The 27,777-nt window shown below is 44.4% G+C and overlaps 1 protein-coding gene across 1 annotated transcript in view; it reads left to right on the top strand.

The window, feature by feature from the left end:
- The window catches only part of PTCHD1 (patched domain containing 1), a 54,062-nt gene that overhangs the window by 8,608 nt on the left and 17,677 nt on the right, over nucleotides 1–27,777 (top strand). The gene's annotated exons all lie outside the window — the stretch shown is intronic.

Below are 27,777 nucleotides of genomic sequence, written 5' to 3'. Positions count from 1 at the left end.
GGCTCTTGGACTCTTTCATGTGCCCACACATCACCTGGACATCCTGTGAAAATACAGATTCTGATTCAGCCTGGGGAGGCCCCCCCCCGACCAAATTCTGGATCTCTAATGAGCTCTCAGGTGATGCTGGGGGTCAGTAGAGCGCACTTTGAGCAGCAAGGCTCAAACTTCACTGTTGTGAACAGAATACTGGATTTGGGGTCAGAAAAGCCAAGCTCAAGTCCCAGTTTTCCTAAGTATGTGACTTTGAGTTAGTTGCCTAACTCCCTGAGAAGCAGGTTCCTCCTGTGCATTGACTGTAACATCACCCACCTATGTAAGGATGCACCGAGACAAGGTATGTGATGGCACTGCGTGACAACACCCTTCCGCTGGGTGGATTAACATTTCTGCTCTTGGCCTTGAAAATGACTGTTATCCCTTCATGTGTGCCAGCGCTTCCAGAGCCATCACTGCCTGTTGAGTACATACACATGTAAGCATTTTCGTCTTTGATCCGCCAGGCAATAATGGGTGCTCAGTCTACGTTCTTAATACTAGAATTGGCAATGTGTTGGTCTCTAATGACTCTGAGTCTCAACAGATGACTGGCGTCGTCCTACTGCTGAACATGCAGCTCTTAAGTTCCTAGGAAGGCAGAGCTGTTGGCAGGGGTCGGGGGGGTGGGGGGAGGGTCGGGGGACGGACGGCTGGATTGCATTTTGCCTCATCAAGATGCTTCCTCAGAGTTCAGAACCTCATCTTCCCACTCGACAGGGCTTCACACACAAAGGAAGCCTTCACTTGCTGCCCAGGGAAGTGTCTTTGGAATTAAAAGCTCTGGGAGGCCACGGGCCCCTGTTGGAAGGTTTCCTTCACCACTCCTCACAGCAAGCCAGACAGGGATTCTCCAGCAATTTCGGTGAGAGTTAATTTACATGACTAGAGTGTTTCCCTGAGAAATCTCACCGACATAAGGAGATCTGCAAGCACTTCAAAGGGAAAGTGTGTCCGGAATTGTCAGAGATCAGGAGAACCAGGCAGAGTGATCATCATAAAGCCCTTTGAAACTGTGAAATGTAAAATTTTGCTGACTGGGGGTTTTAATCATTTAGGTCAATGCATTTCCCCCACCTTCTCCTTTCTAAAATTTCTTTTTATGGGGTTATAAAAGAAATCTATAATTATTTAGGATCAAAATCAAATCCAGCAAAGAAAATTCCCCTGCCTCCCTGGTTCTCTATGCCTGAACTCTTCAAATGGAACGAACCTCAGTGTAAGTGACAATTAGCAGTCCTTCTCAAATTTGAATATGCTTTCGAATTTCCTGGGAATTTTATGAACACGCATATTCTCATTCGGTGTAGGTCTGGGACAGCAGCCCTGAGTTCCACACTTCTAACAAGCTCCCAGGGCCGCTGCAGCTGCTGGTCTGAGGACCACACTGACAAGAGCGGTGGCTTGGGAGAAACCTTTGTGTATTCTGACTAATTACTCAGGGCCATTTAATTGCCTCCATTCTGTAAAACAGTGCTTCTCCAGCTTGAGCGGATCTCCCCTGGAGGGCTTGTCCAAACACAGATTTTGGGTCTCACCCCGAGTTTCTGATTCTATAGGTCTGAGGTGGGGCCTGAGGATTTGCATTTCTAACAGGTTCCCAAGATGATGCTGTTCCTGCCGGTCCAGGGAACACACTTTGAGAGCCGCTTCTATAATGCATCTTAGTAATTAGCTGCCAGGTCTAATTCCAAAACTACAGTCTCCCTCTGTGTAGAACTTGGTCCACATATATAGGCAGGGTGCAAAATATATTTGCCCAGCAGTTAATTCTGAACGAGAGTGTAACAGCTGTTGTGCAAAGGGAACTACGTAAGTCCAACCCTTTTAAGTCTGCAGTTCAAGGCAAGCATATTGGGCAGAGGGGCCGGCTCTACTGCCTGTCTCCGGGGGCTGGAGGCTAGAAGAAGATGGCTGAACAGAAGAAAGGATGCTGTAAGATGGAATGGGGGAGAGATAAGCTCCCTACCCACACACACATCTACACTGTGGATGTTGTTGCTACCATCACTGTGCGATTGCCAAGGCTTCCAGAATTTCTCCCAAAGACTTCCCACACAGGGTGACCTGCCATTTGCCTTTGTAGAAAGTCTCTTTACATCAAACCAGAAGGTGCAGTGGGTACACAGAGGAGCTGCACGTTGCATTTTTGAGACCAGGACCCAGCTCTGTGGTTGCCAGAGGTGAGGTGTCCGCAGCGAGGGCCCTGGCAGCTAATGTTCAGTTTCAACTACTGTCTGACGTCAGTGATGTTAAAGAGAGGTAAAGTAGAACTGGAGTGAAGTTCAGTAAGTGCTGGTTTGGGCATAGTGGAAATAAGTATTTCAGAGCCCCGAAGTTCTGGGTTTGAGGCTGTGAACCATTAATGTGTCCTTGATCAAGTCACTTAACCTATCTGGGGTCTCGATTTCCTCCCCCATAAAAGGGGACCAGCAATATCATCACGGGGTAAGAAGATAAAAGGAGATACATATGTAAACAAAATTCATAAAGTGCAAAGTGCCTAAAGCCACACAAATTGCAGAGTATCTGCAATGAATGCATGTTTGTCCAGAGCAAGAGAACAAGCCTCTGAGGATTCCCAAGGGAAAAGAACAAGCACCAGAATCAATTCACATGTTTCACATCACCATCTCCTTTTGTAAAAAGTGCCCGTAGGGTCCGTGACTACCTTTCATTAACCAAAAGCTTTGCTGACATGGCCTTAGACTCCCAGATAGTGTAATATTACATCTGTCTCTATTTTCACTTTGAATGACCCAAGGAAAATTAAAAAATAGCATATCTGTTCATCCACTGTTTATACTTCTAAAGCCTTAAACCCGCACTGTCCAATTCAGAAGCCACTAGCCATGTGTAGCTATTTGATTTAAATTTAAATTAACAAAATTAAAAATTCATTCTCTCAGTTGCAATAGCCACTTTTCAAATGCTCAATAGCCACACGTGCCTGTAATGGACAGAACAGGTAAAGAATATTTTCATCATCAGAGAAAGTTCTAGTCAACAGTACTGCTTTTCACAGATAAATAACTGATACATCATAGGGCTTAATTAATAAGCAGTGGAATAAAGATTCAAACACAGGACCGGCTTCTAAATCATCATTTAAAAACAACTACACCAGACTGCCGCCATGAAATACAGAAATACATGAGTGAGGCGTGGCCCCCGTGTCTGATGGCCTTGAGGCAGTATTTCTATCAGTATCAGAGTAAGGGCGGGGTGGGGGAAAATCCTGCAGTATCAGCTTCAACATGTAAAGAGTTTGGAAGTGGTCCCTCCCACCCTTACACAAAGAAAAACATAGACAAACTGAAAATCAATGACTTCTCTTGGACATATCAAAGAACTGAGGTCACAAGGAAACTGTCATCCCAAAATCTGTAGAGGCAGACACATCCATAGAGACATAGACATAATCTGCTTACCTGAAGCAGAAGTCTCTGGTAGAAACACTTAAATGGTAATTTTGACAAATCGATGGAACCATGAGTGTAGAGTAGCATGAGACTCCCGGGAGCTGCGGTCACTGTCTTTAAAGGGAGAGGAATTGGGAGGCCCACACTTTCTTGGGCTTCACCTCCAGAAACCCCACCAGATTCCAAGGTGAAGGTCTATCAGGGAGAGATGGAAGAGTAATCATTGTGATGAAAACCACCCAGTTTCCTCCATAAGAAAGGCCTACTGTCTAGAGAAGATTTTGCTAGAGAGCAATTCTGAAACTTTGTCCTAGGTTCCTGCCCACTGAAGCCCCCTTCAGCCTTTCTGTCTCACCTAAGTGGGGGAAAAGAGTTCACAGGTGTCAGGACGTCAAGGAAACAGACCAGGGAAGGAAGTAGGGGATGGGGAAAAAACTTTACCCCTGGAGAAATATTTGTGAGAGTCACAGCCCCAAAACACACAAGCCCACTTAAAGACTGAGATTTCATCAGGAGATTATATAGCATTTGCTGTCCCTAAATCTTACCATATCAACAAGGTTCCAGTATAATAGTGGATTATAGCTGCAAGACACAAACTCTCTCTGTGAAGGAGTACACAGGGAAGCCCGAAGTCAAGAGAATAAACAAAAACAATGACGATGGGGGAGTTTGAAGCTTTTGGTACATATACTCACAGCAAACATGAAATACATCCCAACTCCTCTAGAGTAACATAAGTCCTCACTATAAAGGCCTGTTTACCTCAGGTGATATTAACTGAGACATGTCCAGATTTGGAAAAGAAAATTGTATGGCATGCCAAAAGAAAAAAATATATAGTCCAAAGAGACAAAGGAAGCATCAGTACCATACTCAGATATGACACAGATGTTAGAATTATCAGACAGGAAGTTTAAAATAACTATGATTAATATGTTATGGGCTTTAATGGAAAAAGCAGACATTAAGAACAAATAAGTGATATAAGTAGAGAGATGGAAACTCTCAGGATGAATCACAAGGAAATGCTAGAAACTGAAACTGTAGCAGAAATGAAGAATGGTTTTGATGGACTCACAGTAGGCTCAACACCGCCCAGGAAGGAATCAGTGAGCTTGAGTACAAGGTAACAGAAACTTCACAAACTGAAGCACAAAGAGATACAAGAGTGAAAACATCTCAGAACATACAAGAATTGTAGGATAATATCAAAATATACACACAATTAGAATGCCAAAAGGACAAGAGAAAATGCAGCAGAGGAAATATTCAAAGTAATAATGGCCAAGAACTTTCCAAAATTAATGATGGACACAAAACTACAGATCCAGGTAGCTCAGCACCAAGGGGATAAGTACCCATAAAACCACACTTAGGCATATCATATTCAAACCACAGAAAACCAAAAACAAAGAGGAAATCTTGAAGGAGCCAGGCCGGAGTGGGGTTGGGGGGAAACACGGTGCACATAGAGAAACAAGGATAAGAATTCCATCAGACTTCTCATCAGAAACCGCACAAGCAGGAAGACAGTGCAATGAAATATTTATAAAGAGTTGAAAGGAAAAAATCTCACCAGCCTAAAATTCTATATCCAGCAAAACTATGCTTCAAAGTGCAGGAGATATAAAAAAAAAAATTTCTCAGACAAAAAGTGAAAGAATTCACTGCCTGCAGACTTGTCCCGTAAGAATGTTGTTCAAGCAAAAGAAAAATTATATGGGTCAAAAACTCAGATCTATTTTATGAATGTTAAAAAAGGAATAAAAGGTAAAATAAAATCTTTTTAGTTTTCTTATTCTTTTTTTTTTAGTTTTCTTATTCTTAATTGATCTAAAAGATAACTGTTTAAAGCAATAAAAGTAACAATGTATTATGTGATTATAACATACAGATTAAGTGGAATAAATGTCAGCCATGTCACCAGGGACAGGAGGGAGGAATTGAAAATACTCTCTTATAACCCAACTATACTACATATGCAGCATTACAGTATTATTTGAAGGTGCACTTAGATTAGGTGTAAATAGATGTTGTAAGTACTAGGGCAACCACTAAACATTTTTTTTGAAAGAAGTAAAATTGGGGCGCCTGGGTGGCGCAGTCGGTTGAGCGTCCGACTTCAGCCAGGTCACGATCTCGCGGTCCGTGAGTTCGAGCCCCGCGTCAGGCTCTGGGCTGATGGCTCGGAGCCTGGAGCCTGTTTCCGATTCTGTGTCTCCCTCTCTCTGCCCCTCCCCCATTCATGCTCTGTCTCTCTCTGTCCCAAAAATAAATAAAAAACATTGAAAAAAAAAATTAAAAAAAAAAAAAGAAAGAAGGAAAATTGACATGTCAAGGGAAGAGATAAAAAGAAAACACTTAATTATCAAAACCAGATAAGACAGAAAAAGAAGGGGGAAAAGAAAGAACAAAGGAAACAAATAGAGAGCAGTTACAACCACAGTACATATTAATCCAATTGTATCAATAATTACTTTAAATGTGAATGCTATCAATATACTGATTAAAAGACAGTGACTGTCAGAGTGGACTAAGAAAAAACAAGACCCAACTCTATGTTGTCTATAAGAAACCCACTTTAAATATAAAGACTTAGAGAGGTTAAAACTAAATGGATAGAGGAAGCTATACCATGTTAACACTAATCAACATACAGGAGTAACTATATTAATTTCAGATATGGCTGACTTCAGAACAAGGAAAATTATCAAGAATTAAGAGAGCATTATATAATGATAAAGGGATTGATTCTCCAAAAGGACATTAGATGCTAAACATGTCTGCACCTAACAACAGAGCATTAAAGTACATGATAGAACAGATAGAACTGAAAGGAGAAAGAGACAAACTCACTATTCTAGTTGGAGACTTCAACATTTCCTCTGTCATTGACAGGGTAAGCGGGCAGAAAATCGGTGAGGATACAGATGACTTAGAAGGAAGGGGCAGGATGTCTTATATTCTGAGGAGAGTCATGATCCAATTTTTATAAGGATAGCTCATAGAAGTGTAGGGGTTAAGTTGCAGCGGCAAGATATTGGCGACAGAGAAATCCCCTCCTCCACCCAGGGAAATGTTTTATGTAAGCAGGAGGCTTTTAGTAGGATAGCTATAGAAGAAAAGAGGAGATAGATTAGGCCACCATTTTCCAAAACGTGTTTTAGGAAAGTTTCCCTTGATGTTGCAAAAAAAAAAAAAGGGGGGGGAGGGTTCTGTGACTAAATACCTTTGGGAAACAATGTTTATGGTATCTCAGTATCAGATCCCCTGTATTGAATGCACATTAGCTGCACATTAGCATATCAAAGGTTTTTAAAAGTTACTCTTAAAGAAATCTATTTAACTCCCTCCAGTTCAGCATTTCTCAAGTTTATTTGGTCATGGATACTTTTTACCTTTTTTGTGACACCTAATAACATCCCAAGGAACTAATATGCTTCAGAACATACTGAAAATATTATCCCTAAAATAGGGAGGTAGAATCAACAGGACGCCAGGTTCATTGGATCTGTGAGTAAACAAAGGGAAAAGGGTGATACTGGCCTAGAGGTTTCCCAACTGGGTAAAGAGAAAGAGGAGGATGCTGTTAAGGATAATAAGAAACAGGTGGAAGAACAAATCTGGAGGAAAAGATTCTGCTGTTGGATATACACCAGTTGAAATATTGCCATAATATGGATTTGCAAATCTTTAGGAGGAAGATGGAAATACAGACCTGGAGTCTGGAAGAGAGGTGAGGTATTGATGTGAACCAGTGATAGGACGGCATAAAGGTGACAAGCCAAACCATGGCAATGGAATTCACTGCCTAAGATGAGTTCATTTGAATGTGAAAAGATCAGAAGTGCCAGAGACAGAATCTTGACTAATATCGGATTTACAAGGTAAGCAAAGGTAGGAGGAGTCAGTTAGATGGACACAGGAAAGCCAGGTTTTAAGGTAGGAGGAGAGGAGAAGTCATGTCATGGAATTCATCATGGCAGAGGAAGAATTTAGGTCAAATCACACATATTTATTGACCACCTTTGTTTGCCAGGCACGTAGTAGAGGATGCAGCAGTGAAGAAAGCACACCCATGCTTCAATGGAGCCTACTGGATTCCCTTTGAAGAGCTCAACATGCTTAACCATCTTACATATTTTTAAAGTACTGCTTTGACCCCACATTATTGACTTAACTGTGAGTATCTGCTAGGAGTTTAGGAAAGTGAGGACTAAAAAGTAGCCATTGGATCTGCATGCTTAGAAGTCATTGTTGAGTTTTGGTTGAGTGCTGGGATAGAGTCTAGTCTGGAGTGGTTTGAGGAGTGAGTGGGAGGTGAGGAAATGAAGTTAGCAAGCATGAATCACTCTCTGAAGTGTGGTTGGAGACAGAAAATATAAAGAGCTCCTTAAAGAAGGGGAGATGTGGCAGAAGCTGGAAGTGAAGTAGGGTCAATGAGGCCTGTTTTTTAACATGGGAGAGACATCAGCGTATTTCAAAGCTCATGGTAAGGAACTAGTAGAAACAGAGACATGTTGGAGGAGATAAACAAGACTAGGAAGAAGGAAAGGAAAGCCAGAATCTAATGGAAGAAATGGATCTTAGAGTAGGGGTCATGACCTTGATTTCCACAGGAGGAGAGGACAGAAACATATAGATGTGAATATTTTTATAGATATGGTGGCAGGAAGTTGAAGGTAATTTCCATCTGATGGCTTAGGTTTTTCTCTGCAAGACAGAAAACAAGGTCAGTAGCTGAAAGTGAATCTTGTCAAGTGCTAAAGAAAGTGAGCATTGGTCTAATACCTATGGGCGTGGAGGGCAAGTGACAAGTGAATGAAGAGAGACTAGGTAGCAAATCAGAAGCCATCTCTTTAGCAAAATTCTGGTTTGAGAGTCTCATCTTCCCTTTTGTCTCAAGATGGGCAACAGCACAGAGAAGAAACTGAAGTGGAACTTAAAGGCAAATTGAGAGAGTTCGCACCTGATAGTTTTAAATCTCAGAAAACCAGTGTGGGTTATGTAGAAAGGAGGATTCCTTAATTCCAAGGGTTGCTTGGCATTTGGATGGCTCATCAGAGGAGAAGAAAATGACCCAGAATGGTTCAAATAGAAGTTGGAACTATGTGACCTCCAAGGGTGACCCATCGTTCAAATTCCATCACATGGCTCAGTGGTTCTCAACCCTGGCTACATGGCAGAATCATTGGAAGAACTCAAACCCACCATGCCTAGGTCTCACACCCATAGATTCTCATTCTCTGCGTCTGGCAACAGGGTGGCCTACTCCAAATGTGGTCCACAGACTCGCAGCAGCAGCAACAGCAGTGGCATCCCTTGGCACCCTGTTAGAACTGCAGAATCCCAGGCTCCACCCAGACCCACTAGATCGGAGTCTGCATTTTTACGAGATCCCCGACTGATTTGTGTGCACATGAAAATCTGAGAAATGCTGGACCGAAAGCATGGTCTACAGTGGGGTCTGAGATGGGTACTTTTTTAAAGCTCCCCCTTGACTTCTTTTTTTTTTTATGTTTATTTATTTTTGAGAAAGAGAAAGAACACAGGGAAGTGGCAGAAACAGGGGAAGAGAGGATCTGAAGCAGGCTCAGCACTGGCAGTGCAGAGCCTGATGGGAGGCTCAAACTCATGAACCACGAGATCATGACCTGAACTGATGGTGTATGCTTCACTGACCGAGCCACCCAGGCATCCCATCCCCCAGGAACTTCTAATGTGCGACTACAGTTGAGAACCACTACTACACAGAAAAAGAGATACTTCTTAAACTGTATTTAGCTTGTGATAAAATGTCATAGTATTCTATGAGCACATGCACACAGACACATACAAACAGTATGTGTAAAAACTGGAGAAATCCAAATAAGACCTGTGGTTGAGTTAATAATGGTGTACCAAAGTCAGTTTCATGGTTTTTTAATTTGTTTAATGTTTATTTATTTTTGAGAGAGAGAGAAAGAGGGAGAGAGTGAGAGCATGAGTGGGGGAGGGGCAGAGAGAGAGGGAGACAGGGAATCCGAAGCAGGCTGCAGGCTCTGAGCTGTCAGCACGGAACCCAATGCGGGGCTCAACCCTACGGACCATGAGATCATGACCTGAGCCCAAGTTGGCCGCTTAACCGACTGAGCCACCTGGGCGCCCCCCCTTAGTTGCATCATTTTAATCATGTACTATGGCTATGTAAGAAGTTATTAGGGGAAGCTGGGTGATGGATATACAGGAACTCTGATCTACATTTACATCTTCTTGCAAGTCTTAAGTTATTTTCAAAGAAAAGCTTAAAAAGAAAGCATTTTAAGCCGAGACAGATCCTGCCTAGGATGAGGATCAGCTGTTCTCCATCATCATCTAAGAAATAAACAGGCTCCATCATTCATTCGGAGGGGAGCCATTGGAGGATTTAAAGCAGAGGGACGACAGGTTTGAATCTGTGTTTTAGAAAAATAAATCTGGTGGCAGTTGGAGGACTGACTAAAAGCAAAAAAGATGAGTTGGGAAGCGGTCTCTGTCGTCCAGATATATTATCAGGGCTATCCCCAAATCTGGGGCAATGGAAATGGAACACGAGGGATGGATTGGAGAGACTGGGGAGGTGGAATCGGCAGGACTGGAGGAATGATTCCAGGATTGTCGGTGGCTGTGTGTATAGGCCCCCGGGAAGCTTTTTAAAATACAGATGCCCGAGTCTTCGCCACAAGATTCCAATTCCAAGGGGCGAAGCTGGGCCCAGGCCTCTGAGTTTGTAGCGTTCCACAGGTGGTTCAAATGAGCAGGGTTGAGAGCAGCTGGCTGAGGCTGAGGAGGCGGGAAGTGCAGGGTAAACCTCACAGGTTTGCAATCCAGTCATGCCGCTAACCGGTAGAGGAGGAGGAGGCAGCAAAGAGACAGCCAGGATAAATTAGGGAGGTAGCCCTTCCTCTTCCCCTTGTTTTATGTTGAGGAAAATTGTGAAACTTGGGAGTTCCAGCGCAGAAATCCATAATGCTTGCAACCTAGCTATCTTCCCATGGCTTATCTGAACAGATACATCTTTTAATGAAAATAAAACCTGAGTCCGATTATTTGTGCCATCTGAGCACAACCTCAGCTTATTAAAAGCAACAACTTTCTGTTAAACTCAAAGTGTGAAATATTTACACAAACAAAGAAATCTCCAGGAGGCTGAGCTAAAAGCTTCCAGAAAAGATGAAATTCCTTGTTTTTAGTGCTGCTAGCCCGACCTTTCTCCTAAATCCACCTAGATACTGTATCCATCTTCCTCCGCCCAAGACTTGCATGTTGGGTTGGTTGGTTTTTGCTCCCGTGAGGCTGTGTTTTGGAACCCTTCCAAACTCTGCAACAGGTGCCGAGTGTGGTCACTGACTCTGCTCTGCTGGAGCAGCAGGAGAGCAGGCGCACGTAGCCTGTGATGTCAGCCCTCACTGCTAATAAACCCCTAGGTTCCATCCATGGAAGGTGTTCTGGGAGAATGCACGGAGCCTTCAGAGCCGCAAGGGGGAAGCGGCTGATGGCTAATGGATTGTCTTTTACAGGGTGACCTGACAAAGCCACCAGTCTCCCCTCACAAAAACAATCTGGGGATTCCCTACTGAGAGTTGCTTGCTGCCCATTGGGGGCTGTCTTTACAAAGTTGTGTGCAAAGCACCGTGAAAATGTTCCCATTTCAAAATGGTCTGCTCTTTAGCATTCCAGTTTTCCCCTTTAAGGACATTTTTGCTTAAAAAGAGAAGTTACAAAACCCTCTCATATCCATTATAATAATGCATAAGCACATGGCAGAGTTTAATGATTATTTTAAATGGTTAATGTGAAAAAATGTTCAGGTGGCATTTGCAAGGATACTTCTGTGTTCCAGGTTCTATTACAGCTCAGCTTTCTACTAGCTATGTTATTTACAAGGTAACAGAGTAACACGTAAGCTCATCCATTTTTTGAAATGAACCTAAACTTAGTTTGAAATCTGTAGGCTTGTTTCTATCGATTCTGATAAAGCTACTAAAGCTTGGAAAAAGAGAGAGGAAATGATAGACTGAGAATTTAAAAATCTCTTTATTCCTAATTCTAATCTCTTGTTCTTTCAGGAGCTGCACATATTAATACCTGCCTGTGTATTCCCTTGAGGGCTGGGCTGGAAAAACATTGCTGTACTGTTTAGTTTTGTGTGTAAATTGCCACAGCATCTTTACCTTTAGACATGAAAGTACATATACTCACTGCAATAGTCACCTTTCCCCACATGTTCTGGTTCCCCTTGTTTGCTTTTTTTGTTTGTTCTGCTTTTTTTCCCTCTGAGTTTTTGTGAAGTAGCTAGTACTTTTGCTCAGTCACTCATTTGCAGTATCTAACTAGGTTTCAGGACATGAAAGAGGAAACTGCTTAATGCACACCGGTGATGCTGAGGCGATCGGACAGGAGTCTGCTGGCTTGTCCAGAACATTTGTGTCTTGAGTATTGTGTGCCTGCACTGTGCTGGGAGTAGGGACGTAACAAAGAACAAGGCTCAAAGAGCTGAAAGAAGATGTCCTTCTCATATGACAAGAGAGGAGACAGATGTGTCCCCATGCAGGGGACCCGGGAGGATCTCAGGGCAGACTTCCTGGAGGAGGTGATGCATGAGCCAGGCACATCACTCCTTGCAAGGCCTAACCCCCAAAAGGGAGGGTTGGGGACTGGGACTTGACTGCTCACTGGGCGGCCCTTTCCAAAGCGGCCCGTTCCTCATGGCTGCCGGCCCACAGCAGCTTCGCCCTCAGATAGAGGACGGGGCTCTAAAAAGTGCCCTGCACATCCTCCTGCCTCACATCAAATACGGCACTGCGGAATACGATCGCAAACCTTGCCATCGTGCCTCCGCAAAAAAGACACATGCTGCTTCTCACAGAGAATGAAACCCTCACATCAAGAGACGGGCAGTTGCTCTATGACAAGAACACCACCGGTCAGCCAGGAAGACTACGGGATTTCCAGGCGTTACGTTAAAACCATCATGTGCTTCAGGAAACTATGGGTGAAGATGCCAGCGACACTTTCTGATGGCAGTGGGGAGAGGTGCCAACACTTATGAAGAACCCATGATGTGCTCTTCTGCCAGGCACACCATCTGCATCATCTCATTCAGAATGAACAACGCTTCTAGACCATCATCCCATTGTGATGATGAAGACGGTGAGGCTCAAGAAGGGGAATTTGCTCCATGTTATCAGGTGGTCACTTCGTGAGCTAGGAACACAAGTCTCCGTGACCCCTTTGTCAGGTTCTTTCTAGCATGCCAGGCTGCGTCCAGCGCTCCTCTTTCTTTCAATCTCTATAGTCAGTCTCAGTTATCTTGAATTAGATAGTCTCCTGCAAATCGGTAAGGAAAAGACGAAACAAGACAATACGCCCAGTAGGGCAAAAGGCTGGAATAGGCCCTTTGGAAAAGATGACAGCTGCATGGCTAATGTGCATGTGCAAAGGCGCTTAGTTAGCTTCAGGCAGCGTGGAAGTGCAAACCGAAACCAAAATGAGATACCAGTACACGCTCACCAGAATGGTAACAGTTTCAAAGACCGACAATGCTAAGTGCTGTGGAGGATATGGGGCAACGAGAACTTTAACATGTTGCTGGTGGGAATGTAAAATGGTACAATCCCTTTGGAAAACTTTAAATATATGCTTACCCTCTGATCCCCAAATTCCACTCGCGGGTGGTGTCCTGAGGCTGGCTCTTACTGGCCCCTGAGAGCTGATTTGGCGTATCCCTTTCTAACTCACATTCCCTGGGTAGCTTGAAATTGGCCACAGTGGGATATTTGCAAACGCTTTTGAGTCAGAGCTGCTTTCGTTGGTGAGCTTCCTGTTAAACACGTAGCCACACCACACTGTATATACCTGAAAGACACGACTGCATGTGGCCACCAAAGGATTTGCACAAGAATGTTCATCGCACTTTTATTTCCTCCTAAAAAAAATTTTTTTAATCTTTATTTATTTTTGAGAGAGAGAGACAGAGTGCGAGCAGGGGACGAACAGAGAGGGAGACAGAGAATCTGAAGCAGGCTCCAGGCCCCAAGCTGTCAGCACAGGGCCCGACGCTGGGCTCGAACTCAGGAACCGTGAGATCATGACCAGAGCCAAAGTCGGCCGCTTAACCAACTGAGCCACCCAGGTGCCCCGCACTTTTATTTCTAATAACCCCAAACTGGAAATAACCCAAAAGGTCCACCAACAGGAGAAGAAAAATAAACTGTGGTATCTTCATGCAATGAAATCCTACACAGCAAAACTAGGTAACAAACTACTGATAAAGACAACATGGGTGAAGCTCACAAGCTGTGGGTTGAGTAGAAGAAGGCGGACACACATCAGTGCAGACAGCACCGTTGCATTTATCAGAAGTTCAGAATAAGCAAGCGAATCAATGTTGACAGAAATCAGAAGCACTTTGCTCTGGAGGTTGTGGGGAGACTGACTGGGAAGGAAGATGAGGGAGCCTTCTGGATGCTGCAGTTGTTCTATTGTGATCCGAGTGATACTCATATAGGTATGTACATCTAAAATTCACTGAGCGGTACACTTAAGATCTGTACATGTTCCTGTAGAGACATCATACCTCAAAAATGAAGAGCACACACACATACATTCTACTCAGCCGTCCTGTTCATAAGGTGGAAGAGTCACTCCCATCCCAGCAGTGCAGAGCATGCAACGACAGTGAGTAATGACAAGAAGGCAGCCTGAGTCTTGGCAGACAGATGATCTTAGTTTTACTGACGTCCGACACACTGCCATCATGGACACTTTCAACACCTGTACCGGCAGCAGGGCCGGTGCATGAAGACTGCCTCCACCGGCACACACTCCCCAGGCACATCACTGCCTGGGAAGGAATCCAGTGAACACATCAGCTGTCTCTCCCACACACCTACCACCACCATAACAGCAGAAATCTAGAAGTGTAAAGATAGGAACTCTCATCCAACTTGGGCAATATGCCAGCCTTTGCCGTCAACAGAGAACACCGAAGCCTCAGACCTTACCTGCTGAGTTATTCCAGAAGGATGCAAAGAGGCTGCTGTGTCTCTGAGTATTTTTTTTCAAAGCCGAAGAAATGCCTGCTTCCTTTATCGTCAGCAAGAAGAAAGACGAGCGATCATGTCATCTCACAGTTCTCTGTTCCTGGCAGGAGGTAGGCCTAAGCCCTTCTGCACGAGTTACGGAGCGTTCTTGTCATGAGTATACCCTAGACCCACCGTGCTATTAGCTTTAGACTTTAATGAAAAGACTGGACAGTATCCCACACGAGGGAGAAGTGCAGCTGACAGCACCGGCCATCTGCACTCATGAACTTATCAGAGCCGCATGAGAAAGATTTGTTGCATCATCCCAAAAAATCTGTCCACCGTCAAAAGATTGAGGATGAATAGAAGCTCGAAAGATTCCTCCCTCAGGGTTGCGTTTTATTCTATTTTGAAATAACCATATTTGGGTTTGGGGGGTTTTGAGGGAGGAGCGCTAAGTACTCTATTTTTTTAAGTTCTTATTTAAATACCAGTTAACATACAGTGTCATATTGGTTTCAGGTGTACAATAATAGTGATTCAACACTTCCGTACATCACCCGGTGCTCATCATGACAACTGGACTCCTTAATCCCCATCCCCTCTTTCACCTCTCCCCCCTCCCACCTCCCCTCCAGTAACCATCAGTTTGTTCTCTACGGCTAAGAGTCTGTTTCTTTTGACATAACCGCATTTTAATACATAGGAAACTGAGAGTTGGTTTTAGAATGCTTTAGTGTTTTGGGAACAGCAGGAAACTAATTCCGGAGACTTTGACCATTGTTAGACATTCTCTTAGTTGGGGTTCCCCCAGAAACAGACCTTGAAACAAGAAATCAAGTACAGATTTGGGAGGTGAAAGGCAACCAGAGGGGAGCAGGGCAGCAAGCGGAAGGAGACAGAAAGGGGAAGGAGCCTGAACTGGTGTGTGACAGGCAGGCCACGGCTGGAAGGAAATGGAGCACAGCCCCACCAGGGAAGCTCTGGGAACCAATTTAAAACACACTCACCCATGAATAGTCCCACCCATGGGGAGGGAAACAGGGTATTTCCATGCCAAGTCCCATCTGTCATTGGTTGAAGTCTGCTCCCAGGGGGTGTTAATGCCCCAGAACTTCTGGTCTGCCAAGCAGATGGTGGAGTGGGCTCTCTGACAAAGAAGCATGGGCGCTGGCATTTGCAGTCAGGCAGGTGTGCTCTCAAGAGGTGAGCACTAGAGGATCTGAGCAGGGTGCCAAGTGCATCTGCGACAGAGGAACTTGAAGCGATTGGCCAAGAACTTCTGTATTTGTGCAGTCTCTGGTTGCACTTGGGAGGCATACGCACAGAAGAGTGAGAGGCCACACATCAGCTAGATCTGTACCTTTATAAATCTACAATCCATTGATGTAGCAGCTCAAATGTTTAATCGGTACCATGGGTCTAAGAACTGTCATCACATTGGACTACCCGGCTTATTCCCTGGGCTAAGCTGTACAGATCTTTAAGAAAGTAGAGACATCAGTGTTCTGCCTTCTTCATGCCAGTATGTCCACCGTGGCTCAGACCTTCATTTGCATCTCCCTGCCTCTGCTCTCCAGCCTTCGCAGTCTGTCTACCACACTGCACACAGAGTAATCTGCCCACGGTTCTGATCACCTCATCCTCTGCTTGAAACTCTCCATTGGCACCCAGTTGCCAGCAGGACAAAGTCTGTCTCCCAAGTTCAGCAGACAAGGCCCTGTGTGATTTGGACTTTGTTTGCCTCAAGCTCTACGTAAAATATAAAAACTCTCATGTACCTACATCCAATGTCATGTCTATTTGAAGATGCTGCCCCCCACCCTGTATTAATGCTGTCCGTGGGTGGGGTGATCATATAATTTATCATCCAGACTGGAATACTTTTGAGAGTGCAGGAGGGCATGTTAATTTCAGAGAAACACCAGGCATAACGTGGGACCATCACAAGCAAAGCAGGATGCTCTCCTTATCTATGGGTGTCTCAGAGGATGTGAGCACTAATGCGACTTCATCCATTTATGCCTCACAGCAGGCATGAGATGGCAATCCTTTGGTTTTCAGACCCATCACTGCTGATGGAACCTACACTTTTATTACAGGTGACACTATCCTGTCATCAGGCCTCCAGGAAAGGAATCTGGGAAAACCCCTTACACCTCTAACTACTTCCTACCCTCCCACCATTGCAACTTCCTTCCATGGCAAGGCTCGGATGTTTTGTGGAATTCGGCTCTTGTATAGCCCAGTTCAGCTCACTACTGCAGAGGTGGAGCGCATCTATAGTGTCCTCAGAACATTCCATCTACTTGCCCTAAGCACACCAGCCTTGCTGGCATTGACAGATGGCTTCCGCTTGATTGTCTGAGTGACGTGGCTTCCCCCAGCCAGGAGCAAAGACTGCTTTCATGTCCAAAGATGTCACTCTGGGTGATTCTATCTTGCTTTAATGCTGGCAATGGCTCACAGATTTGGGTGATTAAATTTTGCAAGGCTCGCACATGTAAAACCTGTGATGGGTCTCAGATAGGCAGCAGGTGGGAGGCCACAGCATTTTTGCTTTGCTGGGAGAAAGTCATCTCCATTTCATCACCAATTATAGCAATGAACCATTTACTGAACATGTATTAAGTGTCTACACTATGCCGGATATTAACATAAGCGCTGGGGAGATAAGAAACATTAAGACATAGTTTTACCTCAAGAAACTTAAGTAAGAGTCTAGCAGAAGGACTTCAGGCAGAATCTCAGAATTGGTTAGTGCATGCCACCAGCTCTATATCTCTCAACTTTTCTGTATTTAAAAAGAATTCTCCAAAAATAGAAATCCAACAAATACACAACAAAAATTCAAGCTACTCTGTAATTAAGTATAATACATAATTATTTCAGTATCCAATCTCCTACCGAAATTGTTTCTCGGCTCTTATATTTTTTAGATTATAGTCTAACCATATCCATTTATCTAATGAGATCAGCCATTTGTCTGCAGCATAAGCAACAGGACTAAATTCAATGTCATCTGTTTACTTAAGATGGAAGTGATATGCATGTAGCAGAGTAGCCTTTGGGTACAAGTGAAGTATCATTCAATGTCATCAGAGAAAATATAAATCAGCAAGAAGGAACAAACATGGAAGGTTCAGTCAGTACATTGTTGTTGGACTTCCCGTATGTGCCAGGGCTACAGGATGGAGTGGAACAGAGTCCTTGCCCTCAGGGCACATATATATTCTGGTCTTGAACAGCCTTTGGGGAGGACCGATACATGCATCCCGCAGGATCCCCAACTTCAATCCAGTGTTTTGCAATAAATTCCCAAATTGCGAGACCCATTCGCCAGTATGTTCTGTAAAGTGTTTTTTCTCTTTTTCTTTCTGTGTGTGCATGGGGCAAGAGGCCGGTAGTCACACAGGAAACATACAAGACAGAAAGGATGCTGTTTGGACTGATGAAAGTCTCATCTCTACACGTCTGTCTTCTTCATCTCCAGCTGGCTGTGCATGCCTGTCATTGGTAATGGGCTGGCTGGTGGCTCCTCTCTGAGTTTTCTGTTGTAAATATCTTTGCGGGGTCCCAGTGTTCAGTACTTTGGTCTCGGCTGCTCTGTCACGTTTGGCTCCTTGACTTTGCTACGTCATCACCACTTTCAGTTCATAACTGCTGCTGAACATCTCATGCTGTGGCTTGACTGTGCTGAAGCCTAATCCCCAAACACAAATTTATCAACATCCAAATGGCCAGAGCATAGACATTGGGATATGAAGTCTTTACTTTGCCAAAGGAACTCCAGTTGGGGAACAATGTACCCAGCCCAGGATTTAAATGTGGGCTGATCCATATAGTAAATCTGTGACCATGGGCAAGTTATTTAAGCTCCCTGAGGCTCAGTTTCCCCACCTGTGAATGTGGATGTAACAGTCTACCTCCCTGAATTCCCATGAGGATGAAATGAGGTGAACACGGGCAGCATTCTCTGCACAAGGCCCAGCACAAAGTACGCACTTAATACCTTTCAGTTTTCTTCCTTTGCCCCCGCCACAGTTCCTGGCCTGCTCTGATGTGCACAGTAATGTAACTAGGCAGCGAACCTGGAAAAAGTGGGATGGTGTCAGGGTAGGAGCTGATCCTGGAATTGGGGAGTGCCAACTTTTAAACATATACTACCCAGCTACTCTCTTCAAATATTTGCATCAATGTATGCACTTATCCCCTAGTTTCTCAGCGAAGATGTGAGCAAAAATATGTCACCTTTCCATTTCACTGAATATACTTTTCAAGACCAACTGAGGAACTGTTGTTGAGTTAAAGAAAAAAAAAAACGTTATGGGGGACAAGGCAAGACAGAGGGTAGGAATGGAGTATTTTGTTTTTGCTCACAAACCTTTACTGGGAACCGCTTGTTTGTCAGAGACCATATCGACCAGTGCACATTCAACTTCTCATTTATCCTCCAGCAATCTCACTGAGGTGGGTACTATGATCGGCCCCATTTTACAGATGAGGAAAGTGAGGCACAGAGAGCTATTCCAGCTTAGTGTCGAGGATCACACAATCACTAAGTGCCAAAGCTGGCAGGTGAGCACAGGCAGCCTACGTCCACCGAGCCAGACTATGCCACCAACACGAGCACTTCCCGGAAGGGCCCAGGCCCAAGCAAGCTGAATTATGGAAACCATCACAGCCTTGACTATTTGCTCCATAAGGCCTCTTTCCAGATCCAAAAAAGGAGGGCAGTGGCTGGCATCACTACTCTGAGTTTTAAGGGCAGTAGTTTTGTTGGAGAACCTTGATAACAAAACGAAACAAAAACCCATTATTTCCAATGGAAAAATGCACCATCAGGTAACACACTCTTTTCTGAGTTGTATCACATGCTCGGTCTTGTAAAGCTCATGGACCATCCTTCAGGAGTGCCATTACCACATCATTATGTGTAATTTTTTTCTTTTTCCTTCTTATATCAGCCATAATTTACACTGTTCTCAAGCTCAGTGCTCATTACAACCTTAGTAAATCCTTGGAAGGAAATAAAAATCGCCGAAGAGTTCATCTGATAGAGACATTTTTTCATAATTTTGTAGATTTAATATTGTTATTAATTATTTGCCATTTCAAATATTTCAGGGATGTGGGTTATACTGTTTTACATTTTTTTCTTAAGCCAAAACTGCTGAATGTGTGAATTCTAGTTGTATGCAGGGACTCATCATGCCCACGGTATCTGCAGTCTTGTTTGTGGATATGTGAGAACTTTCCTAGCCCAGAACCGTTGTCTTTTTCCTAAAAGCCTGTCCCAGTACCACCAAACTGTACCTTGGAAAGCAAATAAAACTCTCTGGTACTCCAACAAGGGAGGTGCGGGGTCTGTCAGGGCTCGTGGAAAGGAAGAGAGGCTAACGGGGGAAAGAACAGACCCTCACTGAAGGTCGATTAGGTGAACTACAAAAAGTTGCCAATACCGAACCACTTTGTTACCTACAGAAATGGCAATTTCATATGGTTTAATGCAACAGTAAATGCCAGGGAAGACGCCTTTTATATCTTTCCACACTTGATCCTCATAATGACACTATGAGGCCAGAGTGATCCCCATTTTACAGATAACGAAACTGAATTAAATGCTGAAGTCATCGTTTTAGTTTGGGTTCCTCCACAAGTTGGCCCAGAGTCAAAGACACAATACGAATAGTATGTTTGGAAGACAATCCCAGCAAGCACTGGTAAGAGAATGGCAATATGCAACAGGGAAGGGAAGCGGTAAGTTACAGGGACCTTGTCAAGCTAGTTACCCTCTGGGCCACTGGAGCCTAATCCTGCTGGGGAACTCTGGGAAACAGGAAGGAACACGTGCTGCAGAGTCATCCCACCTTGGGGACAAGGGAGCTAGGGTATTTAGTCACAGGTCCAGGCTGCTTGGGACTAAGATAGCACATTAGTGCCCCAGTATTTCCACATCAGGCTGGAAGTAGGACCAGTGGGTAATGAAGTCATGAGACGAGAGGGCCAGGGTCCAGCTGTGTTTGCTATGGTCCCATAGGTAGAACTAACAGAGGCCGGATTTGAACTTATGGCATTCTGACCTCATAACTCATGTCCTTCCCACTAAAGCACAAGATATTGTCAAAACCCAGGAAAGATCAGGGGCACCAGAACTATCAGGAATCAACTCTAGGGCTACATCTGGATAGCTGTGGGACATGTGCCAGAAGAAATACCATTCCATGCTTCCCTGCTGTGTAATAACTGCAGTCACATTTGTGGATCCCTCTAGAGTTTACAAAATGCATGCACTCCATCACTTCACTTGGCCCTCCTCTTGCCCATGAGGCAGACTAAAATCCATTCTCTCACAAGATTATTATATTTTCATAAGTTTACTCTATAACTATTGAGTAAATGTGGTAGGAATTGTTCTAGGTGGTGGAGATGTGGAAGTAGACCAAATAGACAAACACACCAGCATGGTAGAACTCCTACTCCAGTGGGGGCAGCAGAATAAAGAAACAAAAAGAGATGCATAACACAATGTCGTATCACAGTCAGTGCCATGAAAAACTTTAAATGAGAAAAACTGACGGAGATAGTGAGGGATGCTGATGTTTCCAATTGGGGGTGGGGTCAGGGAAGACGATTACATCTGGGCAGGGAAGGGAAGGAAGCAAAGCTATCTGGAGGAAGGACATTCCTAGCAGAACTAAGAGAAAGATGAGCCATGTGACTAGGGCATGGTGAGAGAGGAGTTCCGAGATATCAGCAAGGACAATGTGCCATCTTGTTGGCTATAGTCAGGACTTAGGTGTTGGCTCTCAGTGCCATGGGGAACCACTGAGGGATTTAGAGCAGGGAAGTGGCATGATATATGTTCTAAAAGGCTCATTTTTTACTTATCTCTAACTCATGTGGTCAGCAAGACCCGACACCAGAATTTCAGTGGAAGTCTTGTGACTCCTGATCCAGTGCTCTTCCCACTCAGGTTCACGGTCATTTTCCAGACCTGGAAGTCCTTGGTACCATGTTTTTCCTATCCCTTGAAGAGTTATTTGTAGCCTCCTGGCCAAATATTAAAACTGCTGTTGCATATTCCTCAGGCATCTGGCTCTCTGGGACTTCTCTTTGCCTCTTGGCCAATCAGCTTTGACATTCTCCCATTTCTGAGAGCATCCTGTCCTCTTACCAGATATCCAGCAAAACTCGTGACCCACTAAGTGGCTCACCCAAAGCTTAAGCCTGACCATGAAAGTCAAGTGAGGACAATGGGATTCAAAGATAACCACTCTAATCATAGAGTTTAACATAACAGGTTTCCAGGGGTCTTCATGGTATCAAGGGATTTTTCTAAATTAAGACCAAATGAAAATTCCCCCAGGCTATGGAAACAGAGATTACTGGATCTCATTGTCTTTCTCCTCCAGACCAATATGGAATCTGGCAAAAGGTGCAAGGAGATATTGTAGTTGCCTTTTCCTTCATCATTACTATTTTTTGTTTCTAAAATCTCAGATTTATTTGCTTCAAATCGAAAGCTGCATTGCTTTTTCAGCCAAGGCTGCAAAGACAAACAGCCTGTTTTGGGAATTACAATGTGGGGCTTTCTTGGCTGCTTTTTAGTGTCAACATCTGCAATGAGAGCATTTACCCCCTGGTAAGGCAAGGAGAAGAACCGACACATCCCACTCTCCAGGACCTCCGGTGACACTACAGTATTGACAGAAGTCACCATTTGTCTTTTGTCACTGGAGCAGGTCAGCCTGACACCAGGCGCACATGTATAGAAGAAGCGTGTAGACAGATAGTCACTTGTTTGGCTACATCCACAGCTTAAATTTGGCGTCCTCCAAACATGTAATGTTTCAAAGGCAGAATGATATTTCTGTTCACTTATTAAGGGATGACTAACTTGCTTTTGGCTGCACTACAAATGAATCACGGTAACAATCCCCAACTTGCGACTTGTGGTGTTCTGATGTAATGCATTTCTATTAAAAGAAGAGGAAAGAGAGTGGGTGAGAGTGAGATCATGCAAAGACAGAACATAACACCAAGGGAGCTAGCGTAATTGATGAACTGCCGAGACCAGGTCTGTCCACTTCAAGGTGTTTTCCTGTGTCCTGGGTGGGGATCCCTTGCCAATCAGTTCCTACCCATTTACAGTTGCACAATATAGACCCAGATTACGACCTGGAATTTGGAGGGATTCAATGAAGAAAACATATCATTTGGGGTTGAAAACCAGATATTCCTTGAAAGCATTTTTAAAGCAGTTTTGATTTAGTGTCACTTTGTAGATAATTATTTGGGAGCAAATGATAGAAGTTAGAAAAGCAAACAGACCACCTCACCTTTTAAGGTGTTTTAATGGGGGTGCCTGGCTGGCTGGCTCAGTTTGTAGGGCATGCAACTCTTGATCTTGGGGTTGTAAGTTCAAGCCCCATGTTGGGTATAGAGATCACTTTAAAATAAATCTTTAAAAAGGTTTTAATGAATGCAGCTCCTTTGTGAGTGGCAGAAGGAGGGTGTGGGAAGGCGAGACAAGGAATGGAAGGCAGCTAATAAAGGTGGGTCATCAGACAGACTCCCCCTGGGGAGCTGGAGGACCCTCACCTCCTCCACATCTCCCCTCACAGGCAAGGTTGCCAAAGACAGCTTGAGGCCTCTCCCAGAGCCTGTTAATTGCCTGGCCTGGCTGAGTGGCTTTCAGGCCCTTTTCAACAAAAAACAAATACAAAAAGACCTGAAAGGTATCCTAAAAGATCCTGTGAACCCACAGGTATTTTTCCTGTGTTAATCACCATTCGGGAGCGGACACTTCCTTCCTCCCAGATCCCTTCTGTACTCTCTACAAGGTGCCCCTGCTGTCTTCTGAGCAAGATCTGAGTGTGCCAAGGAGAGGCAGAGAGGAAATTAGACTCTGGCCTGTCGTGACCGGCAGCCCACACTGGCTTTGTCCCAGGCTCTGGCAGAAGGGGATTATAAGAGCCAGTGCCTCCCCAGAACGGGAAATCACTCAGAGAAGGGAGTCTTTTTTTTTTTTTTTTTTTCAGTAAACCTATTTTCCCTACCCTGTGGTTTTCTTTCTGGGTTTCATCTACTATCAGATCTGTCATTGACCTAAAAAGGACTTCAATGTGTTGGAAAAGCATGCTTCAAGCAGCTATAATAAATCTCAAATTGATATTTATGAAGTTAACTTTCTCTCACCCAGAATCTGATCGCATAGTATGTGGATGTCACTCATCTTAGAATTATGTCGTGTTAGAACCAAAAGGGTCTGTCTGTAAAGATTAGCTAAACCAACCTCCTGTTTTTTACTGATAAATCTGAGACCTGAAAAAGTGACATTCTGAGGGTCTCTGACACTCCTACGTAAGCAGCAGAAGCCAGACTTGAAGCCAAAACTTCTTTTGGCTGGGTTCCATTGTGTCCCACAGCCTTTCTTCTTGGTAAGCCTGTCTTTGAAAAGTTTTATTCGGCAACTACAGAGTCTGGATGGAGGATAAGAAAAGGCAGTAGGCTCAAGACCCATCCTCTTTGCTGCCTGTTAGTATCGCCACCTAATGCTGCCATCTACAGATGAGGTTTGGCCCTTGGGATTATTTCTGATCTCTCTTAGTGGACCCCAGATCTCCAACTACGGCCAGCCCACAGCTCTGTTACAGCGATGGCCCTTCCTCAAACCCTCTTCATCCTTGTGCAAACCGGTCTGTGCTGGGCTAGGGCCACACGTCCCGCTGCACCCAAGATCCTACCTCCACCCTTTACTCACTGGGTCCGCTTAGGTGAGCTACTGACATTCTTTAGGCCTCAACTGCTCCAGCTAGAAAATGAAGGTAATCATTTAATCATTTCCATAGGGTCTTGTACTGAATAAATTTTTTAAACCGTAAAGAAAGAACTTAGCAGACCAGTTACTATTACTGTTATCATTCTTCACCTGAAGGGTGATGAGAGCAGAGAAGCTAACAGCTTAAGTGGCATGTTCAGGGCCTGGGAATCAATCTCGATTTAACATTCAGTTCTGGCCTCTTTGGCAGCAAACACAGAACAGAAAATATTGTTATCAAGATTGACATTGGATTGGGCCTTACCAGTACAAAGTGCTTGGCACTGGCTCCTGTTAGAATATTGCCTTTGTTTTGAATGTTGTTATCTCTTCTGTGATTTTCCATGTGTGAGTGTGAGTGCACTAAACTCAGGGAAATTATCCTCTTGTTGACAACACGGTAGACTTGATGAGTACTTATTGAATGTGTGTTGAGTGAATAATCTAGAATCTATACATAGGTATGGAAACATGGATTATGTGTTGATTCACACGACAGACTCCGACTATATTAAGGGTCAAGACTATGACTTTGTGTCATTTCCCCCTGCTTTTTTCTGAAGATCTCTTACCTAGCTCAATAATAAGCCTGTGTAGCTTGAGGTTGTCCATTTTGCGGACTGAAGTGTCTCGGTCACCATTTCACTATTGTGCTCTGATGTTTTCCTGGCTTTCTTTACCCCTTCCAGACCCAAGAGAAGAGATTAATTTAAGGGCAAAGATAAAATCACTATAAACTAACCTGTCATCAGTTTCACCTTCCTTTTCCAGTGCAGAAACTAAAAGTAAGTATAAAGAAAAAAAAAAAGAGCATAGCTTCAATCCCTGGCTTCCTTTTTCTCCTGTGAATATATCAAAGAACACCTACTAATGTCTCTACTGTCCTGAGTGGGGCTTCTTTAGGAAAGTAACATCCTATACAGGTTGATATCCGGGTAGCACGTGGACAGGCAAGAGTAGACAGTGCGTGTACTTGATATGCTTTCACAACAACCAAAAAGCAGAACTGAGAAGTTTCAGAAGTCACAGAAGGGAGTCTCAGTTCTTCCCCATGCCTCCATCATCCTCTCCCCTCTGATCCCACAGTAGAATCCCACAGACTCCTCCTGCCAGGTGGGTGGCCTCAGCCAACACCCCCTCTCGGGATGCTTTGTCACTCAGCATCTCCCTGCCACTCAGAAGGAAGAGTGACACATGTTCCACCCACCTTTCCATTGGAAATTCAAAGCAGCTGCGTCTCACAGCAGCTCGCGTACTGAGAACTTAGAAACCTTCCTTCTTCACCTTCACAAAAGTCTCCCTGCCCAAGTCTCCATCCTGCGATCTGCTGGGACAGGACTTAACACAGTGGCTGCTTTCTTCGGTCTGTCATCCCAGGGGTCATGGCAGTAGATCTGCAGATCTGGCAGATCTCTAAATAGTTTTTACAATGCCCCACCCATCAGGGCATGGTCGCCTTAGAGAATGGATGGAAAATATCCCCTTGCTGTAACTGGGTTCAACCCTGTGGCTTAACACCATCTTATTTGGCAATCTTTTTCTCTTGACATATTTAGTAATCACTCTAAGGGAGATTTATTAGACTGCTCATAGGAACAAACAATACACTAAATATTACACATATGCATGCTTTCAATACCACTCCTTTTCTAGCCTATTCTGGATCTTTCCGCAAAGTCTGTCTTTTAACAGTTATCAAAACTCTCTCTTGTCTTTAAATTCCTCTTGGTTCTTCCCTCCCCAAAATGACTTTATTGTTGGGATTTTTTGTAGCTGGAAGTTCTTTTAATCAAAATTCACCGGGCCATGCTTAGAGAAAGAAGAATGGATAAAAAAGACACACTCACAGTTGAAAATCATTGACGACATTTTGCTCCTCATTAATCTCCAAGCATCAAAACAAAAAGCTAGAGTTTTATGAAAATAATCTCTTAGGTATCTCTGGGAGATTGTGTGTGTGTGTGTGTGTGTGTGTGTGTGTGTGTGTCAAGGAAAGAACTCAAAATGTTTCAGCCAAATGTCGTACTATGAAGTGTTTCCCAACCTGAGGGGTGGCGCCCACGAGGAGATGTTGGGGAGGGTACACTGAGAATTAGGGTTAACAACTCATGCTCTGTGCTAACTAAAAGACTGACAGCTGGTGCCCCTCCGACATTTTCAAAGAGCATAATAAATATCCCACACACCCTGGCACATGCACAGCAGAATGTCTTCACAAATAATCCATCTAGAGCAGATTCAAGAGAAAATATATCAGGGTCATGGAGATGCTCAGGTTATGAGTTATAATGGCATAGTCACAGTGTGGTGACTGGATGTTAAACTTTATTCCCTTTACATATGAAATGTTTTTCTTTATCCATTAGATACACAGAGGCTATCTCTGCTCTAGAGAGAGCACGCTCAGTTTTAGGCACAGGTCTACCTCGCCTACCTAGCACCCCACTACGTGTCCACCACCGGCCTCATGTTGCAGACCGGGCACATTTCACAGAGAACAGGCCTTGGACCGTAGAGTACACATACTCCTACCTATGTGAACTTGAGCACTTGTGATTTTTTAGGGCTGGGGCAGTGAAAGCACAAATGTGGCCATTAGTTGTGAGCAAGTACCTTGATTCAACTGCCGGCATTGTTAACCTAGAAGTGTGTGGCAAGGCACTGGGAGCACGGGTTCTGGAGCCAGACCGCCCGGGAGAGCCCAGCTTTCTCTCATACTAGGCGCGTGACCTCGGGCAAGGAACTGTGTCTCGGTTTCCTCATCTGTAAAATGATGCTAGGACTTGTAGCGACTTCATAGTTTCCTGTAAGGGTTAAATGAGTTCATCTGTACAAAGGCCCTGGTACTGTGCCGTCTAGAGGAGGAGCTGTTCAATGAGTGCTCGTATTCCCAGCGTCCACTTCGATCACAGGTGTAGAGGGTGTGACGTGGCCACTGTGACTTGGGGTGAGGTGTGCTGACTAAATCCCACTGTGCTCCTTTAGCACGACTGCCACGTGTCCCAGCCAGTGTCTTGCAGTTACGTCTCCCTTCCCATGTAAGCACGCAGGGAATGCCAGAGGATATGAAGTCCCTCGAGGTGAACCTCTTATCTTTGAAGGCACTCAGGGACTAAGTTGGAGGGGAAATCATTTGGCTGCCCTACCAATCGGCAGCAAGGGAGGGTCCCACGGCAGACCTCTGCACCTGAAGCTGCGCCTCAGTTCACACCATACCTTCCATCTTCAAGACGGTGGACGTACGTGAGACTTTCAGGCATTATAGACCAACTGAGTCACAAATAACAGAACGTGTGGAAAGAATGCTGGTGCAGTAGCCCAGCACATCTCAAACTGTACCTTTATCAGAATCCTCTGGAGAACTTGTGAAAACCCAGATTCCCAGGCCCCACCCCCAAGATTCTGATCTCCCAGGTGTGAGGTGGAGCCTGGCAGTTTTCACGTCTGG

The sequence above is a fragment of the Panthera onca genome, chromosome X (assembly GCF_046562875.1).
Source record: "Panthera onca isolate mPanOnc1 chromosome X, mPanOnc1 haplotype 2, whole genome shotgun sequence".
In the NCBI taxonomy this organism is placed as follows: domain Eukaryota; kingdom Metazoa; phylum Chordata; class Mammalia; order Carnivora; family Felidae; genus Panthera; species Panthera onca.
This window is presented reverse-complemented; position numbering and strand designations above follow the sequence as displayed.